The 17,394-nt window shown below is 42.2% G+C and overlaps 1 protein-coding gene and 1 long non-coding RNA gene across 3 annotated transcripts in view; both read right to left on the bottom strand.

Annotated features, from left to right (window-relative positions):
- Adcy9 (adenylate cyclase 9) overlaps positions 1 to 17,394 on the bottom strand; it is a 101,271-nt gene that overhangs the window by 45,886 nt on the left and 37,991 nt on the right. The gene's annotated exons all lie outside the window — the stretch shown is intronic.
- LOC125340980 lies at positions 9,302 to 12,240 on the bottom strand. The gene is made up of 3 exons (XR_007208852.1): positions 12,229 to 12,240; positions 10,870 to 10,878; positions 9,302 to 10,256 (listed from the first exon to the last, which is right to left on the bottom strand). It is a non-coding gene; the product is annotated as an uncharacterized LOC125340980 (long non-coding RNA).

The raw sequence follows: 17,394 nt of genomic DNA, 5'->3' as shown, positions 1-17,394 counted from the left end.
TGCATGTTAGGCAAGCATTCTCCCACTAAGCCACATTCCCAACCCTGCTCCTAGATTTTTAAGTATCTGAAGAACCTAGGATTTAAGACATGAAGCTGTACAGTTACCTTAAACGATGGTGGCTTAAAATGGTGCTGTTGAGTTTCCTTTCCTTTCTAATTTTCTTTTGTTTTTACTTAATCAACAAGGCCTCTATAGAGGGATGAAGTTACAAAGTGACACTGCAAATCTTTCTCTACTGGGATGGCTGCTTTTCATAAAACTTGGGGAGGCTGCAGAGCACTGTACTGCTTCCTGTGCTCCTTCTTGACTTGCAGAGGAACTTCTCAAGAGGCTGACACCCCCACTGAGATGTTCCTGAGTGTCACACATTAAAACAAGACTTTTTTTTGTTTTGTTTTGTTTTTGTTGCCAGTCCCGGGGCTTGAACTCAGGGCCTGAGCACTGTCCCTGGCTTCTTTTTACTCAAGGCTAGCACTCTACCACTTGAGCCACAGCGCCACTTCCGGCTTTTTCTACATATATGGTGCTGAGGAATCGAACCCAGGGCTTCAGGTATACGAAGCGAGCACTTTACCACTAGGCTATATTCCCAGCCCCCAACTTTTTTTTTTTTTTTTTGCCAGTCCTGGGCCTTGGACTCAGGGCCTGAGCACTGTCCCTGGCTTCTTCTTGCTCAAGGCTAGCACTCTGCCACTTGAGCCACAGCGCCACTTCTGGCCATTTTCTGTATATGTGGTGCTGGGGAATCGAACCCAGGGCCTCGTGTATCCGAGGCAGGCACTCTTGCCACTATGCCATATCCCCAGCCCCCAACTTTTTTTTTTTTTAACCTGTTGACTGAGGTGTCTAAAATCAAGGTGCTGGTGTGGCACTTTGCATCCTCATTACCTTGTTTAACTTTCCAGTGAGACAGATGAGACAACCCTGCCCCCTGCAAAGATGGGGACCTGGAAATGGCAGGGCAGCATTATTCCTGGGGATCAGTTAAGTCAGAGGTGAATATCCATCCATAATTTTAAAATGGAAAAGAAAACACACACACACACACACCAAGGAGAAAATAAAACTCAGAATGGAAAATCATACACTGAACATTTCAGAGCAAAGAAGATCAGCAGGGTCCTGTGATTTCTGTTCTCAAGGAACAAAAGGGTCTGGGGGAAAAGTCAGTCTGTGCTGGAACTTGCTCTCAGTATAGAAGCTACCCCACTCATAATTCCATTTCTACCCTTACTTCTTCCCCAAGCTGAAGTGGAAGAGTGCTTGCCTAGCAGGCATGAGGCCAGAGTTCTATTCTCGAAGTGCAGGAAAGAGTAATAAAGGTGGGTGCTTGGTTAAATTTTTAGCTTTATTGCCAAACTTAAGAGATACTTGATTATAATATCATCTAACTCAGAAGTCACAAATTAAACACTAAGAAAATTTCTGCTCTGTATGCTACTATTTCATGCCAATGCCAGATTAAAAAGAGAAAATATGGTTTGCAGAAAAGATGGTTGGTTCATAAATTTAAGTTGTTTCTTTTTATCTGGGTTCACTTTTTAAATAAAAAGAAAATGTCTCCATGTTATGGAAATGATTGTTATATCACTGTTGTAACTACTTTCAACGTGTGTAACCGTAGCTTCTATTATTGATGATCTTCTCATATCCCCTTCCTGTGGTTGTACCTGTACTATCTCTGTATCTTATCTGAGTACATTGGAAACCGTGTATACTAGTATCAGAACTAGGAAATTGAAAGGGAATACCAAAATCGAGAGACACAGGGTAAAAAAGACAAACGACCACAAAAGCAATACTTGCAAAACTGTTTGGTGCAAATGAACTGAACAACTCATAGGGGGAAAGGGAAATGGGGAGGGGGGAGGGGGGAATGAGGGAGGAGGTAACAAACAGTACAAGAAATGTATCCAGGGGCTGGGAATATGGCCTAGTGGCAAGAGTGCTTGCCTCGTATACATGAGGCCCTGGGTTCGATTCCTCAGTACCACATATACAGAAAATGGCCAGAAGGGGCGCTGTGGCTCAAGTGGCAGAGTGCTAGCCTTGAGCACAAAGAAGCCAGGGACTGTGCTCAGACCCTGAGTTCAAGGCCCAGGACTGGCAAAAAGAAAAGAAAAGAAATGTATCCAATGCCTAACGTATGCAACTGTAACCTCTCTGTACATCAGTTTGACAATAAAAATTTAAAAAAAGAAATAATACAATTAAAAAAATGTATGACGCCTTCTCATGCCACTATTACTTGGTTAAAGGCTTTTACAAACTGAATGTTTGGGGCTGGGATATGGCCTAGTGGCAAGAGTGCTTGCCTCGTATGCTTCATATGGGTTCCATTCCCGAGCACCACATATATAGAAAATGGCCAGAAGTGGCGCTGTGGCTCAAGTTGGCCAAGTGCTAGCCTTGAGCAAAAAGAAGCCAGGGACAGTGCTCAGACCCTGAGTTCAAGGCCCAGGATTGGCAAAAAACAAATGTTTAGGATGCTGAATGTTTAGGATGCTTTCTCTTTCTTATGTATTGCAAGAATAAATACATTAAAAGTTCATTAGAAAAAGTATAAATAAGAAATGACAAGGTCACTAATTATCTTTGGGACTTTGGGATAAGTACATAAAGTCCCATGGCTCACAGTTTCTTCTTTTTAAAAAATGATATAGGGGCTGGGAATATGGCTCAGTGGCAGAGTGCTTGCCTACTATACATGAAGCCCTGGGTTCGATTCCTCAGTACCACATAAACAGAAAAGGCTGTAAGTGTTATTGTGGCTCAAGTGATAGAATGCTAGTCTTGAGCAAAAGAAGCCCAGGGACAGTGCCCAGGCCCTGAGTTCAAGCCCCAGGACTGGCAAAAAATAAAATTAAATTAAATTAAATTAAAAATGACATAGTTCCTAGCAGGTGTAAGGCCCTAAGTTCAATTCCAGTGCCACAAGAAGAAAATAGCTTAATTAGAATAATCTAAACCAGGGTATTTTGTTAATTCTAAAATTTTGGGATTTATAAAATCAATGAAATGCTATGATTTGATGGGGCCATTTTTAGCCAAGATGTTTACTGATATGGCGTAAAGGAAATATAAGGGGAATAAAGTTTCCAAAGAGCTGGGAATATAGCCTAGTGGCAAGAGTGCTTGCCTCGTATACCTGAAGCCCTGGGCCCGATTCCCCAGCACCACATATATAGAAAACGGCTAGAAGTGGTGCTGTGGCTCAAGTAGCAGAGTGCTGGCCTTGAGCAAAAAGAAGCCAGGGATAGTGAGTGCTCAAGCCCTGAGGCAAGCTCCAAGGCTGGCAATAAATAAATAAATTAAGTTTCCAAAGAGAAAGGCACTAGAAACCTGGCTTGTCAGTTGTAAACCCATGGAGTCAAATCATTTAAAATCTAGTTGCCAGGGAAACAACAGTTTAATATCAATAGGTACACTGCATTCTCATTTGAAAACAGAGGTTTACAGCCAGATGAATGTAAAAAGTTTTAGCTCTGGATACTCACAAATCCCAACATAGAATATTGTTCTATTGTAGGATAAACACAGCAAGAAGTCTCCTGTGAGCCTTACACATGTAAAGAATTCTCCAGACCAAGTAGGCATCCCAGTCCCACTGAGTGGCAGGACCCAGCTCTGAGGCCACACGGGTGCTCAGGATGGGCATATGGACTCTCATCTGCCTCCACTGTCCACAGAACAATAAATCTTTTCCCCAGACATTCTTCTTCCTGGCTTCACAGTAATTGGCTCCTGCATCCCCTCTCCAACTGTATTTTTTTTTTTTTTGGCCAGTCCTGGGGCTTGAATGCAGGGCCTGGGCACTGTCCTTGGCTTCTTTTTGCTCAAGGCTAGCACTCTACCACTTGAGCCACAGCAACACTTCTGTTTTTTTTCTGTATATGTGGTGCTGAGGAATGGAACCCAAGGCTTCATGTGTATGAGGCAAGCACTCTACCACTAAGCCATATTCCCAGCCCTCCAACTGTAAATTCTTTTAGAGATGTGACTCTTGCTGACTCTGTGTTGCTCATGAGCAAGCATACAATAAATATTTATTAATGTAAACTCTTAAATTAATCTTCCTAGCTTATGGGTATAAGTAAAAATTACAAAAACAGCACAACTAATTGGGAAAAGTCTCAAATGGAAGAACCTTGTGCCATTTTGAGGTCCTTTGGAAATGTGTGAGAGGAAGCTGAGGATAAGAAGACCAAATTCAAGTAGCTCCTAAGGAAGGAAGTAAAGCCTGAGCAGGAATAGGCACTTTGGTCTCTACTTTCAGAGAGATTCATGGTCTAGCTTCACCTAAGAAGAAGAGCTCAAATGATGAGCTTCTTTGAAAATCCTTGTGAATTTATAATCATGCTAATAAAGAATAACCCGAGGCTTTCACAAGCTGCCCATTGTCACAGAGTACATGATAAATATGAAGCAGGCTCAGAACAAAACCACAGCATATATATGTCCTATCCCCTGCCCTCCCCCATTCTCCAAACTTATAATCATCAACTTAGTTACTGCTGCAGCCTCAGCCAGGCTCCAAGCTCATGCAGGCTATGTTTACAGTGCCTCTAAATTCTGAGAACATAATAGAGAAAATATCTTGGTGTGGGGATGACAGCTTATCCATTGCACATTTACTGCTGTTGCTTCATTGGTAGACAAGCCCAACTTGCTCCTAAACCTCTTTCCTGGACGGCAATGAGACCTCTCTTCTAACAGTGGCATGTGAGTGTACACTTGCCCTTCCCGCCTTGACCCACTGGGAAACATAATGCCACCCTCCCTTCAATAGCACCCAAGGCTCAGTTCTGTGCTCCACTCATTCTGGACAAAACAGGTTTGAGTCAGGGAAAAGTGCCAAAGAGAGAACTGTTTTTCATGGTTCCTGGTCCCTGTCATTCTTGGGTAGGGGTGAAGGGAGAAGGGGACAGAAACATCTAATAATCAGAAACTGTCAGCCAGACATCAAAGAAATCTAATTAATAATAAGTACTGTATTAAAGTTATATTTTCACTGGCATTTTAGAATCGAAAACATTAAAAATGAAGCCTCTATTAAAAGAAACTGGCTATGTATTATTCAAATTTCAATTCGTTCTTTGACAGTGAAAAGTCATCCTGAGGGGCTGGGGATATGGCCTAGTGGCAAGAGTGCGTGCCTCGTATACATGAGGCCCTGAGTTCGATTCCCCAGCACCACATATATAGAAAATGGCCAGAAGTGGCACTGTGGCTCAAGTGGCAGAGTGCTAGCCTTGAGCAAGAAGAAGCCAGGAACAGTGCTCAGGCCCTGAGTCCAAGCCCCAGGACTGGCCAAAAAAAAAAAAAAAAAGAAAAGTCATCCTGAATTAGTTCCATTCCATGCACTGACTGTGAAACACAACTTATTCCTTTGTCTTGTCTTCCCTTTCTGTAGTTCAGATAACTTTCCTTTGTTTCACAAGTGGCAAAATAATGCCAACATGGAGTTTTTTTTTATAAAAAAAAAAACAGACCCATGCAAACCTGGGTAAGAATAACACAATCCCAGGGCTCCAATCTTTAAAAAGGGAATAGGAATGACATTGACATATGTGCAAGAATCTCAAAGACGACTGCTCACTCCACCTCAAGTGGGGCCCAAATGATGAACAAAAGTGAATATTAGCCAAGTCAAACTCCCTGCTTTCCCAAGAGTGGCCCATTTCTGCTCTTGCTAGATGCCATTAGGAAGCCTGATGCGTACTCTCATTCTCCCCCAGAGAGTATCAACGTCTTTCACACAGACATGTGCAGCAGGGATGGGCTTGCCTGATGAAGCTGAGCATGCCTACTGAAGACCCTCTCATAGGCTGTGCTAGTTCCCTGGCCACTCCTATCCCCAGGGCCTCCAATCACTTGCACCTGAGCCATGTCTCCATTCCAGCATGTATTTTGCTCGTTAACTGAAGATGGAGTCTGGAAAACTTATCGACCTGGGTTGGCTTCAAATCAAGATCCTCTAAGCCTCAGTCTCCTGAGTAGCTAGAATTACAGGTGTGAGCCACAGGTGCCCAGCTTTATCTGTTACTTTTATTGTTTGAGAACTCTAACCAGGGCACAGAGAAAAGTTAAAATGGACCATGTGTAAATATTATTTTTTATAGGTAGCCGGGTGAATAAATATACAATTACAAATGTGTACACACACATATATATGAACATGTATTTGTGGGGGGAAGTAAATATGTATGTACAATATCCTAACTAAAAAGAAGTCAAATAGCTATGACACTCGAGTAGCAAAGAATATACACATAATGCTTAGATCTCTATTTCTAGCTGAAAATGTATATACATATATATATACATTTATATGCATGCACATACATACATAATACACACAAACACAAACACACACACACACACACACACACACACACTGGATTAAGTAGTGGGGACTGAACCTAAAATGTTGCACTTGCTAGGCAAGCATTTTGCCACTGAGATACATCCCAGCCATGGATCTCAATTCTCTACTAAAAGGAGCTAGGGCGTACTGGAGAAATGGTTTAATTCCAGGGCTGGGGCAAGAAACATTTAATATGACCCTGGAATGCATAATGTCAAAAAGTAAAGGGCTAGGTGCCAATGACTCATGTTTGAAATACTGGCTACATGAGCCTGAAATCCAGAGGATCAAAGTTTGAGGCCAGCACAGTTGGTGAAAGTCTGTGAGACTCTGTTTCCAAAATAACAAGGAAGGAAGGGAGAGTGAGAGCGAACCCTCCTAAAGTGGGGTGCCAACTAATAAACAAAGGAAAGTATGTGATTAGCAAATCACCATTTGGCAACCATCATGCTAGCTGATTCAGGAAAATATTGTCAAAGATTTTAAAACTAGCAGATGATTTTAATGAGAAACAGGATATCGGTGTAGTCTCAAAATATCTCCAGGGGCTGGGAATTGGCTTAGTGGTAGAGTGCTTGCCTAGCATGCATGAAGCCTTGGGTTCAATTCCTCAGTAACACATAAACAGAAAAAGCCAGAAGTCGTGCTGTGGCTCAAGTGGTAGAGTGCTAGTCTTGAACAAAAGAAGCTCAGGGACAGTGTTCAGGCCCTGAGTTCAAACCCCAGGATTGGCAAAAAAGAAAAAGAAAAAAATCTCCAAATATTTTTTAAATAATTACAAAATTAATTTTACAGTGAAGAAAACCAGTGGACTTCACCTCAAATATCAAATGTTACAGCTCTAAAAAGGAAAAAAAAATGGAACTGTGTGTCCTGTTGCAATGCACCTGGAAGGACATGGGCCTTTCTGCGTTGTCCCTGCCCAAACATACACTGTGAAGCTAGCTGTGATTGAATATAAGACAAACCCACACTAAGGGATGCTCCACAAATTAACTAGCCTGTCCTCTGAAAAACTGTCAAGGTTATGAAGGCCAATAATGAAGGCTCTGTCACAGATTGAAGGAGAATAAAGAACCATGACAACTTATGGGGCACTCAATCTGAACTAGCAATAGGGCCTCTGAAGGACATTTCAGGGAAAATTAGCTAAATCTTGTCAGGTGTGGTGACAATGTGAACTTCCTGGCTTGGGTGGGCACATGGTGGTAAGGAAGAAGACCATCTTTGTTTTTATAATATACACATATAAATATCTGGAGCACTATTGGCAATCTAATTCTCAAAAAGCATTCAGATAAAAATGGGTGTGCACATGTGTGTAGTACATGTGTGTCTGTGAGTGTGGGTGTGAGCATAAGCTTAGAAAGACAATTTAGGAACTCTAGAAGAAGGATATTTGGAATTCTTTGTGCTATTTTGAAACTTTTCTATTCATTTGGAATATATCAGAATTAAAATACAGCATCAAAATTCCTTCATTTGCTCAGCATTCTTCAAAGACTTTGTGAGGGGAACTCTATAAACTAAGCACCTGCTACATAAAGTCACAAGTACCATATGCATAGTCCCAGGCAAGCCCTGCTCATACCAGCCTGCAATGCTGGCATAATCCTCTATAGTTTACAGGTCATGAGGCACTGCCCTCAACATCACCTCACATGGGAGCAAACTGTCTCCTTTAATTCTGTCAAGGACAAGGACATTCCCCTCAGCTTTCTCAACTGGAATGACTTTGAGGAAGCATGTGACAATGACAGGTTTGCTTTGAAAATAACAATTCTAATTCCCAAAGGAAAGTTCTGTTTTCCTCCAAGGCAGGGCCTTGTTCTTTCACTGTGAAGACAGTGCTGGAAGATGAGCTGAGAAATATAGGACCAGAGCCATGAGGCGGAGGGATAGTAGAACTTAAATGTACTCTTGTCAACTCCAACAGTGGTCAACATGGGCAGCCCAACCACACTGTATCACACCTGCCTGGTGATTAGTAACAATATAGGTAGCTTCACAGAGAATCTAGAGAGAAATGTGTGTTGATGGTCTCTCCCTTACTTTAATACTAACTGGTGTCAGATCAACATCAAGAGGAAAATTGGGATAACAGGGACCAGGAACCTCTAGAGGAAAAGACTATGTCATTCTGGAATCCCTGCCTTACTCCCAGTAACATGCATAAATGTTCCAATATAGGTGTTCAACAAACATGGTCAATACCAGGTGTGTGCAAGAGGTAGAATCCCCTGAAATGCACACTACCCAGCCTCTCAGAATGTAACCTAATTTGGAAATGGGGTCTTAGCAAGCATAGGTAATTTAGGATGGAGACAAGATCATACTGGATTTGAGTGGACCCTAAATTTAAGGGGAGATATCCTTGAAAGAGGCAAAAAAGGCAAAAAGAGATACAGAACAGAAAGTCAACAGGAAGAGACAGACATGAGACTGAGGCAGCTAGGAGCCAAGGAGGTGCCACCCAGGTACCCAGCAAGCTGACAGAAGCCAGCAGAGGGGTGGAATGGGTTCTCCCCACAAGCTGCAAGAGGCACCAACCCTGCAACTCCCTGGCTCCCTTTTTCTGTTCTGAGACACTCACTCTCAGGTTCTTTGTTACAGAAGTTACAGGAAACTAATACACCATCCAAACTGTGTGTGTGTGTGTGTGTGTGTGTGTGTGTGTGTGTGTGTGTGTGTATTCTGTCAGTGGTGGGGGTTAAATTCAAGGCCTTGGTGCTATCCCTGAGCTTTTTTTTCTTTTTGCTCAAGGCTTCCACTTTGAACCATAGTTCCACTTCCAGTTTTCTGATGGCTAATCAGAGATAAGAGTCTCCTGGACTTTCTTGCCCAGGCTGTCTTTGAACCACAATCCTCAGATCTCAGCCTCCCGAGTTGCTGGGATTACAGCCATGAGCCACCAATACCTGGCTCTCTTCTTTCCCTTCCTCTTTCTCCTCTTCTACCACCTCCACCTCCTTCTTCTTCTCTAGTTCCACAAGTGCCCAGCTTAACATGTTTTTTTTTTCCTACTGTACTAAGTTTCCCTTAACCTGTTAACAGAGTAAGCCACTTTATCATATCCCTCTTTCAGCTACTGCACTGGACTTAGCGTTTTAGAACAGATACTATATAATCATAGTCTTGACTTAGGATGCTCTTTAACTGCAGAGGGAACAATACAGAATTTGTTAGAGCCCAAGAGTGGTATATTTTATTTTTTTTTCTTAAAAGACAAATTATAAGGCTGATGATGTAACTCAGTAGTCAAGCATTTGTGGAACATTCACAAGGCCCTGGGTTTGATTCCCAGTACTTCCAAAAGAGAGAGACACACACATAGAGACACACAGAGATTGCTAAGAACCTACTATATGAATAGTACCATTTAAAGATATTTTAACATATCACACATAAAACACTATAAATACTTCTTGGAATGGGGTAAAATATGGAATGAATGTGATATTTAGCAGGCATGCATTTCCAGTCATGAGTCACAACACATAAAAAAAAAGCACATCATCCATAAATCTACCATTTAAAACAGGCCATACCAAATATTAAAATGCAATGGCAACTATTACTAAGTAAGCACAAGATCTACCTAGGATTAACACTAGAGAGAGAAAACACGTTTGGATTGAAACAGTAGAAACATTAAGTTAGGCAGCTCTTTCATGGATTTAAAAAATAAATTAGCATCCATTAGTTGTACAAGGAGATCCTCTGTGACATTTCCATACATGTACACCAAGTATCTTCATCAACCTTGTGTCCTCTACCATTCTCTCCAATCCCACTCTATCTTCTTGAAACACTTTCACAGGCTTCATTGTTCTATTTTCATCCATGCAAGTAAACCACATCTGTCCTCATTCACCCTTTCAGTTACCTCCAACCCCCCCGCTTGTGTCCCCTCTACAGAGTCTGTTTTACTCTGCTCACAGTTGTTTTTTTAATTCAGTCAACGAAACATAAAACAATATTGATCTTTGAGAAGGGCTTTCTCCGGGAGCAGCAGTTGGCCCTCATTCCCCCATGCACTTGCCCTTCATCTGGAGTGCTCCAAGTACGAGCCTCTGACTATTTATAACAGTGGGGCCTGTGTCACTACAATACTGGATTGTATTGTACAGCTGTATGTGTATCAGGAAGGGCAAAGATGGACAGCCTGCACTTTCATGTTTCCCTTTTTTGGTGATTTAAAATAACATTTAAAAGGCTGCCAACCAGCAAGGTCACGACATATTTTGGATGGCAGGGGGTGGAGGAGAATGCTGGCAAAGCTGTAGTTCACATCAGATGGGAGGGCTGGGCCACAGCCAGCAAGCCCAGTTGCACAATATCCTGCCAATGCCAACTTCAAAAGTTCTTTGCTTCAGTAAGTTCCCAAACGACTCTTTCCTGGTAATAAAACAGTGTTTCATAAGCTTGCAGGGTCTCCCTGATAGGAGATGCCCAAAAGAGCGAGGACTTCTCTGGGCATTGTAGTTATACTGCAACACCCCCAACCCCTGGCCTCTGGCTGCTTCACTCCACTCTACCCTTTGTTTCTCATTCCCACCTCACAATCCCTGCCCTCTCCTGACTTATTTTTTCAAAGCATTTATCACTGCCATATATATTTTTTTCTAATGTGCCAATTTTTTATTCTCTAATCTTAATGACCACAATGGTAGGGCTGAGTGTCTGTTTTGTTGACTCGCTGACTGTCAAAAGTGACAGAGATGAAAGCAATCAACAAATACATGGAGTCTGGGCACTGGTGGCTTATGCCTATAATCCTAGCTACTCAGGAGGCTGATATCTGAGGATCACAGTTTGAAGCCAGCCCAGGCAGAAAAGTCCATGAGACTCTTATCTCCAATTAAACACCAGAAAAACAGAATTAGAGTTATGGCTCTTAGTGATAGAGTGCCAGTCATGAGTAAAAAGCTCTGAGACAGTACTCAGGCCCTTACAGATTCCCCTACATATTGAGCTGAATCTCCTTTGAACAACTACTTTTTTTTGCCAGTACTGGGACTTGAACTCAGGGCCTGGGCACTGCCTTTGAGCTTCTTTTGCTCAAGGCTAGCACTCTGCCACTTGAGCCACAGCACCATTTCTGGCCTTTTCTGTTTATGTGTTAATGAACAATTGAACCCAGGGCTTCATGCATGCTTGGCAAGCACTCTACTACTAAGCCACATTCCCAGCCTGAACAACTACTTAAAGACCATAATAGTACTTTTTTTTTTAAGTTTAAAGGGGCATTAGTCCTCTGATGCATCAGAATTAACTATCACCATAAAAAGCAGATTCTAACTTCAAAATTGGTCCCTGGGATCAAACACAGGGAAGCAGAATATGATGGTTAATGTATCAGAGCAGTCAGCAAGAGGCATCAATAAATACACACTGCTAGGACTGGGAATGTGACTTAGTGGTAGAGCACTCACCTAACATGCATGAAGCCCTGGGTTCGATTCAACAGCACCACATAAACAGAAAAAGCCGGATGTGGTGCTGCGGCTCAAGTGGTAGAGTACTATCCTTGAGTAAAAGAAGCTCAGGGGAGCTAGGAATATGGCCTACTGGCAAAAGCGCTTGCCTCGTATACACGAAGCCCTGGGTTTGATTCCCCAGCACCACATATATAGAAAATGGCCAGAAGTGGCGCTGTGGCTCAAGTGGCAGAGTACTAGCTTTGAGCAAAAAGAAGCTCAGGCCCTGAGTCCAAGCCCTAGAACTGGAACACACACACACACACACACACACACACACACACACACACACACACACACAGAGTCATAGTTTATTGCTATGGTAGATAGCACAAGCATGAGCCTTTGTGTCAACTCCCTTTGACAAAGTGGCCACACCAAGCTTGTGTCCCCACTCTATCCAACCTCTGAAACTGCCTCACTGACTTCAGGTCCTGGGTTCCTTTGGCTCTGGGATTGTTCGGGTATATACCATGGAAGCTCCCCTGAAAGGCCCAGGCTTGTTGCTGACACATAGCTTGTCACAGTAGAAATCTGGCTGACAACTGAGTTCATTCAGGTCTCCTGCACTAATGAAGCCATCTTCATCTTCCTTTACTTACTGTTATCATGAGGTTAGAAGATAAATAATCTTAAAAAAAAAAACTTGGACGATTTTGATGTCTATTCACCATACCCAATGACTATCAGGAAGACCCCATCCATGTTCCTGACCTTTAGCTGACATAGAAAATGATGTTATTCAATCAAGAACAAGAAATACAGACTCCCAGAAGTGAATCCAAGTAGAAGGGACAAATGCTTTCAGTAAAGGGAATTACATAGTGAATTGATACATCAATAATAAGATATAAAGAAATGGGCCTCTAATGAGAATTTTAGCAAGTTTTCTGACGTCCCATTTTCAGTCTTTTTTTCCCCTGAATAATTATTTATTGTCAAAGTGATGTACAGAGGGGTTACAGTTTCATACCTAAGGCAGTGGGTACATTTCTTGTACAATTTGTTACCTCCTCCCTCATTTCCCCCCCCTCCCCCATCCCTCTTTCCCTCTCCTTCCCTGAGTTGTTCAGTTGGTTTATACAAGGCTGGGAATATGTCCTAGTGGCAAGAAGGCTTGCCTCATATACATGAAGTCCTGGGTTCGATTCCTCAGCATCACATATATAGAAAAGGCCAGAAGTGGCTCAAGTGGCAGAGTGGTAGCCTTGAGCAAAAAGAAGCCAGGGACAGTGCTCAGGCCCTGAGTCCATGGCCCAGGACTGGCCAAAAAAAAACAAAAACAAAAAAACAAATGGTTTTGTAAGTATTGCTTTTGGAGTCATTTCCATTTTCAGTCTTTTAAAATGCATACTTAAGGGCTGGGGATATAGCCTAGCGGCAAGAGTGCCTGCCTCGGATACACGAGGCCCTAGGTTCGATTCCCCAGCACCACATATACAGAAAACGGCCAGAAGCGGCGCTGTGGCTCAAGTGGCAGAGTGCTAGCCTTGAGCGGGAAGAAGCCAGGGACAGTGCTCAGGCCCTGAGTCCAAGGCCCAGGACTGGCAAAAAAAAAAAAAAAATGCATACTTAAGTGTAATAGTTTGACCATAATGATCCTAAGATCTTTGTATGTAAGGCAGCAACCAGTGCTATGATTTTTTAATTTTATTTCATTTTACTTTTGCCAGTCTTGGGGCTTGGGACTCAGGGCCTGTGCACTGTCCCTGGCTTCTTTTTTCTCAAGTCTAGCACTCTACTTCTTGAGCCACAGCATCACTTTTGGCTTTTTCTATTTATGTGGTGCTAAGGAATTGAACCCAGGGATTCATGCATGCTAGGTAAGCACTCTACTGCTAAGCCACATTTTCAGCCTTATAATTTATTTTTAAAGATTTTTATATTTCTTTTTGAAATATATATAAAACACCCTGGGACCATTAATGTAAATTAAATGTTCTGATAGAGAAAAAAACCCACATGTATTTGTTATCTCACTTTAAAAGTAATAATTTTATGCTGGAAATACTTAAAGGAGCCTAAAATACAGCACAAAAAAAGATAAAGATGGGGGCGGGGAATGTGGCCTAGTGGTAGAGTGCTCGCCTCAAATAAATGAAGCCCTGTGTTCAATTCCTCAGCACCACGTATATAGAAAAATTCAGAAGGGGAGCTGTGGTTCAAGTGGTAGAGTACTAGCCTTGAGCAAAAAGAAGCCAGTAACAGTGCTCAGGCCCTGAGTTCAAGCCCCAGGACTGGCAAAAAAAAAAAAAAAAAGGTAAAGATGATGGTGGCTTCCCAGTTACTTGGAGGTTGAGGCCAGAGGATTATGAGTTTGAGATAAGATCCAGTTTCAAAAAGAAAAACATAAAAAGCCCAGCAGTAGTGGCTCATGCCTGTAATTCTAGTTACTCAGGAGGCTGAGATCTGAGGATCATGGTTCAAATCCAGCCCAGGCTGGCTGTGAGTCTGTGAGCCTGTGAGACTCATCTCTCCACTGAAGCATCAAAAAGCCAGAAGGAGAGCTCTGGCTCAAATGATAGAGTGTAACCTTGAGCACAAGAGCTCAGGGACAGTGCCCAGGCCCTGAGTTCAAGCCCCATGACTGGCACACACACACGCGCGCGCGCGTGGGCACACACACACACACACACACACACAAATTAAGGGCTCACATATAGCTCTTGCTTAGCATGTACAAGTCCCTGGTTTCAACCTGCAGCACTATCAAAAGTAAAAATAAAAATACAGATGACTCGTAACCCTAGAGACATCAGCCACTTATTTCTTTTTTTAAAAAATGTTTGTGCCAGTACTGAGATTTTGAACTCTAGGCCTCACATCCATAACTCCTACTCTACTGCTTGAGCCACACTTTTTGTTAACTTTAGAAAAGCATCATGCAGATTTATCTACCAAGGCTGGCCTCAAACTGAGATTCTCAGACCTCAGCCTCCAGAGTAATTAGGATTATAGGTATGCACCATCAGCACTTTTTTTTTGGCCAGTTGTTGGACTTGAACTCTGCGCCTGGGAACTGTCCTTGAGCTGTTCAGCTCAAGGCTAGTGCTCTGCCACTTGAGCCACAGCACCACTTCTGGTTTTCTGGTGGTTAATTGAAGGTAAGAGTCTCACAGACTTTTCCTGCCCGGGCTGGCTCTAAACTACTTTTTGTTTTTCACTTTTTCAAAACTCAGAATATGTAGAATAAGAACCATACTACTCTTAGTTTCAACCTGAGAAGAAATAGCTACTACTCTTTTATTAAAGTAAATTGTTGCTAATTAACTTTATCTCCTAAAACAGTGGAAGCTACAAGAAGTCTCTAAATTGGATCCTTCTTGGCAAGGGTTGAGGAGTTTGGTAGGGGCTACAACCCAAAACACAAACAGTTAAAGTACACTTGGAAGACAATTCACCAATTCAGTCAAAGTTGCTGCCTTTAAGGGCAGGATTAATACAGATACAATATGTCCATTTTATACATTTCTAATGCTCTTGAACTTTCACAATGAGCTTCTTGTCATCAAAAAGCTGTGGAGAGACACAAAGACATTGAGAGAAGGCTTGGAGCAGGCACAGAACTGGAATAACAGAATGAGAACCTTGGCAAAACCTCTCCTTAAAATGTAATTATAAAACTGGAAAAGTTTTGTCAAAAACAACCATTTCGGGGCTGGAAATCTACCAAAGGCAGACAACAAATTGAGAGGTGTTTGTTCCGGAGAAGTACTGAGCCCTGAACTGGAACCATGCCATCTATAGGTTCAGCCTGAGGTGTCCCTGCCCTCACCCTAGCTCCCTGTGGCGGACCAACCAGGGCAGGGAAGGTTCTAAAAACTGACAGCTCTGCTGTCTAACCAACAGAGGTTAGTTTCATTTGGAACAGAGTACATACCCAAGGGCATTGTCACAAACAACAGTGGTCATGGAAAACTGCAGAAGGTCAACATCTCAGCCAGCCTGAGGCTGCAATACTGGTGTGACAAGTGATAGATCTTCATGCTTGCCAAAAACCTGATGGGTAGATTCAGAGGATAAGACAGCTGTCATGGGAGACAGTACTCTCCCTCATGGCCCAAGTGATCTGGAAGGCTATGCACGTGCAGGAGACATTGGAGAGGGCCTCAACCTCAACCTTGGCCAAGAGAAGCCCGGTGTATGCAAAGAGGAGCTAGGAGAAAGCATGGCAGAAAGGAAAAGCCAAGGCTGACCTCTAAATGCCTGACCTTTGAATGTGTTCCTCAGCCCACGTGCAGATCCTCTACAAATTGTGCAAAGCTTTGGTGCCTCCAAGTATTTTGTAACTGTGCAATCAATCCAGAACAGTCCTCGTCCACCCCCCACTTTCTCTGTCTCTGTCTCTCTCTTTGCACACTGGTTGTATATAAAAACCTTCTATATGACAAAATAAGTTTAGGTAAAAGGATTTTAAAAAAAGAAATAAAAGAAGCATGATGATAATGACCCATCAAAAACACCAATGGAGAGAAGTTACAGAGAAAGAAGCCAAACAGAAATTTTAGAGAGGGCTGGGATGTAGCTCAGTGACAAAGTGCTTGCCTAGCAAGTATAACGTCCTGGGTTCAATCCCCAGTACCAAAAAAAAAAAAAATACAGTTAAAAAAAAAGAAAATTTAAAGATCTACAATATAATAACCATTATGGAAAAATTACTAGAAAGGCTCAACAGCAGATCTGGGATGACAGAGGGAAGGATTACCGTCGAAGAAAAAAATAAGAAGAAAAATGAACAGATCCTCAGACTTCAAGGACTATGTCAAGCATACCAATGCACATAGAAAGATAGTCAAAAAGCAGAAAGAAGACAAGTGAACAGAAAACAGCATATGAAAAAGCAATGACTAAGACCTTTCCAATATAATTCTGGGAAAAATTACTCTTTGCATAAAAAAACTAAACCAAGAAAAAAAGGCTAAATCAATGTAGCAATGGTACTCACTGGACACTATGTAGAAAAATGAACTATACAATGTACGGGTGGGATGGGAAGGAAAAATTGGGAGAGAGCAAGGGAAGGGCTAACATTGTCCAAAAGGAAATGTACTCTTTGCCTGACTTATGTTAACTGCAACCCTTCTGTTTAATAAATATTTTTTAAAAGATAAACCAAAGAGTGACCATGACACATCACAAATAAACTGTTGACAAGCACAGGCAAAGAGAAAATCTTTAATTTATCAAGAGAAAACTGCCTATGTAAAGAGAAAAACTGCAAAAGACTAATAGCTGACTTTACATTTGAAACAATGGAGACCAAAAGGAATTGGATAACATATTCAAAATGCTAAGATAAAATCTGCCAATTACCAGGCGTTGGTGGCTCATGCCTGTACTAAGGAGGTTGAGATCTGAGGATCGCAGTTCAAAGTCAGCAGGGCAGGAAAGTCCATGAGGCTCTTATCTCCAATTAACCATCAGAAAACCGGAAGTGGTGCTGTGGCTCAAGTGGTAGAGTACTAGCCTTGAACTGAAGAGGTCAGGGACAGCACCCAGACCCAGAATTCAAGCCTCATGAGAAAAAAAAAATCTCTTAATCAA

The sequence above is a fragment of the Perognathus longimembris genome, chromosome 23 (assembly GCF_023159225.1).
Source record: "Perognathus longimembris pacificus isolate PPM17 chromosome 23, ASM2315922v1, whole genome shotgun sequence".
Classification (NCBI taxonomy): Eukaryota; Metazoa; Chordata; class Mammalia; order Rodentia; family Heteromyidae; genus Perognathus; species Perognathus longimembris.
Note: the sequence above shows the minus strand (reverse complement) of the source record. Positions and strands in the feature narration are given on the sequence as shown.